The sequence below is a fragment of the Pundamilia nyererei genome, unplaced genomic scaffold (genome assembly GCF_000239375.1).
Source record: "Pundamilia nyererei isolate P.nyererei 1_Seehausen unplaced genomic scaffold, PunNye1.0 scaffold00543, whole genome shotgun sequence".
Taxonomy (NCBI): domain Eukaryota; kingdom Metazoa; phylum Chordata; class Actinopteri; order Cichliformes; family Cichlidae; genus Pundamilia; species Pundamilia nyererei.
Genome location: NW_005187944.1, coordinates 53,683 through 57,087, shown reverse-complemented (window position 1 = coordinate 57,087; position 3,405 = coordinate 53,683). Strand labels below are relative to the sequence as shown.

Genomic DNA, 3,405 nt, shown 5'->3' with positions numbered 1-3,405 from the left:
CAGATCCTAGTCTTTCTCCTATGTGCACAGCTGTCTTAGAGCAGTTTGATTCTGTCTCCCTTAATGGTTTGTCTGCTGTAGTTTGTCACCTAAGATCATCACACTGCCCCTCTGATTGTCTCTCCCCAAGCTTGCTTAAAAACATTTTTAAACAATGATACCACTCTGGATTTTGTACTAATACATACTTGTTCACATGTTACTGTATCGTAGTAAAGTGAATGTGAGAAACATTAAATTATTACAAGTTGTATTGAAGGCAGCTTTCGTCTCTGATTTCACTCCAGTGAACTGAAACTGCAGTGTTACTAGACCAGCATTTTTGCTTCTTCTTTTAAATGCCAAGTGTTGCATCAGCAGCACGAATAAGCCAAACAGAAACAGAATGTTGTTAACAATCTGGACGACATCATGGATTTTAGAGCTCTCTGCGTCAAACTCAGTGAGTACTTTCTCCACTTCCACATTAAAACTAAGCTTTAATAAATCTATAAGTTAATAATGGTTTTAGAAAACTATGTGGTTTGAAAAGTTTCATCTAGAGGAAAATGCCAAATAACAAGTAGCTTTGTCAGCAGTTTTACATTTAAGTATTACGTATGGCGGTTATTCTTTTTTGTTATTTTTCTTTTTTAATGTGTTGCTCGTTTTTTGTCTTTTCAGTGATGAGTGTGATCATCCTGCTTTGTGCATATGATCAGAAGAGTGGTAAGTACCAGAAAAGTAAACTGACATGAACTTTTATCAGTTTGTGTTTGGAACTTAAATTTGTGATTTGTGATATTCAAAAATAAAACTAAAGTAAATCTCTCCTTTTCTTCATCTAGATGCATTTTCTCTTCATATCCTTCCAAACAGATTACAGTTCTTTGAATATGAGGCAGTGACCTTTTACTGTGAGGGAGTTGTTTATTGTGAATTTGTGCATAAAGTCAAAGGGAAAATAAAAACATGTCCCAAAGGATCATCCTGCACCATCACAAATGTTTATCTAGATGACAGTGGGGAGTACTGCTATGAGAATGAAGAAGGGATCAGAAGCAACAGTATCAACATCTCTATCACTGGTATGTTTGCAGTGAGACAATATTTTGTGATTCATTTTAATCAAATTTTATTAAAAAAAAAATACAAAACTCCTGTTATTCAGCTGGTTCTGTGATCCTGGAGAGTCCTGCTGTTCCTGTGATGGAGGGAGAAGACGTGACCCTGAGCTGCAGAAATAAGTTAACTCCCTCAGACTTCATGGCTGATTTCTATAAATATGGAGTCCACATCAGGAACAACTCAACAGGAAGCATGACCATCCACAAAGTTTCAAAATCTGATGAAGGACTTTATAAATGCAGCATTGTAGGAGCTGGAGAATCACCAGAGAGCTGGCTCAGTGTCACAGGTGAGACAGTGAAGAGGTCTTGTTTTTCTCCTTTTTAATGCCGGTAGTAGTACAACTGTATCACTTATCATTATACTAGAATTTATGGTGAATTTGTCTGACAGAAGAGAAAACAAAGAAGTGGGTTTGTGACTGACACATGAATCAGCTGATGATCGCTAACTGCTCACTTCAGTCTCCTGCTTTGTGTGATTAAACAGACTCTTTTATTATAAAATAATTCAGTAATTGTTTTTATCATTTACACAATTTTCTCTTCAGATCAGAAATCATAAACCACTGTGAAAAAAATTATGTCCTGGATAATAAACAACAAACAACAAACGGGATAACAACTTTTGGACTACATATGGAGGAAAAATGTGCAGATATAATTTACATATAATTTTATACCATATTTCTTTAATTGTTCATTTGCTGGGCTTTTTAACAGTTTGGTAGTCTATGGGGGTAAATTCACAACTTAAATGGACAATAGAGGAACTGCATTTCTGCCAGTTTTTCAGCCCTTGAATTTGCCAATGTAAATATTAAGTAAATAACCAAGGTGAACACTGAAATAATTAATGAATTGTTTTTATCTGCTCAATCAATCACACAGAGACCAAGACAGACCCCTCATCACAGCCTGGCTGTCATATTTACCTCGTCTTACGGACTGTGTTCACCATCATAATGGTGGCTCTGCTGTTGCTGCTTGTGGGACTTCTTCACTCTGGGAAAATCAGAGCCACAACACCTAATTTAAACTCAAGCTCATGAAATTGCAACTGCTTTTGATACATGAAACAGAGCAGGCAATGGTTATTATGAGTAACACAAATAGACAATAGAAAGCTGTCCTCCATTCTTCGTTGATTGATATATTAAACAATCCAAATATACCATGCATTGTTTTGTAATTGAAATAGATGTGTCCATTTGCATTATTTGCATGTCTATTAATTGTTATAAACATGCGCGTATTCAGTTAGATAAACCTGACAAACCGTGTTGGAAAAACCCACATAGTGTTGGATTCAAATGCTAACAAAAGCAATTGTCTGTTATTTAAAATGTTAACTTAAATAAACTTGATCTATGTGCTTTAATTTTTTGTAAGTGTATGAATGCTGTTACAAGCTGTTACCTTTTAATCCAGTTATATAGAAATATTTTCTTTTACTTGTTCTCTGTTAAACTCTATTAAATTATATATTTCTCACTCCCTCCCGTCTTGCGCAACCCACACATACACAATCACACACACGCACCAAAGTCAACTCTTAAGTTTAATTCAATTTGGTTTTCTTTATATTGCGCCAAATCACAGTAACAGTTGCCTCAAGGTGATTTATTTGAGGCCTGTCTTCAGATTCATTATTATGTTCTAAATTTTCTTATGCAGTATACTGGTTAACTTAAGGATATTTATGATTAATATACCTGGTTATATTCTGATCAGTATTGAGCAATTGAGTATACTTAATCAGTACTACAACCACATATACATTATGATTCTATCAACAGTCACAACATTTAATGCTATTTCTCTGATTCAGGATCACGTGTATGTGTTCTCGACACAATTCTTATCTTATAAAAAAAAACTACATGTAAAACTCTGCGCTCAAGTTCCCTGGCTGTGTGTGAGTTTGAACTTACAAGTACAATTTTGACCCAATTTTCCCTTTCTTTCAGCTGATTGGTCAATGTTATGTCAATCACAAATGTAACAATCCAATCAGAGAACAGATGGATTTGGCTGTCGGAGAGGTGGCTTACTGAGCTTCTGGTCATAATTCACACAAATTCTCATCCATGAACGCACAAACATAACATTTTTGGATATTGTGGTTTACGAGGTTACAAAACTCAGCTCACAACTACAACTATTTGATGTACAAGTACAACATATCTATGGCCACAATTTGAACCCATAGACAGAGGACAGCCCGTCTTTAAACACCCTGCCTAAAGTGTGGTCGTGTACCCAGACAGAAGAAGTGGTGTCTTTTTTCATGCTGCAG

General features: G+C 35.6%; 1 long non-coding RNA gene across 1 annotated transcript; it reads left to right on the top strand.

The window, feature by feature from the left end:
• Nucleotides 1-1,020: 1,020 nt before the first annotated feature.
• LOC102202860 (uncharacterized) lies at nucleotides 1,021-2,231 on the top strand. Its single transcript, XR_312393.1, has 3 exons — nucleotides 1,021-1,067; nucleotides 1,151-1,396; nucleotides 1,998-2,231. It is a non-coding gene; the product is annotated as an uncharacterized LOC102202860 (long non-coding RNA).
• Nucleotides 2,232-3,405: the final 1,174 nt, after the last annotated feature.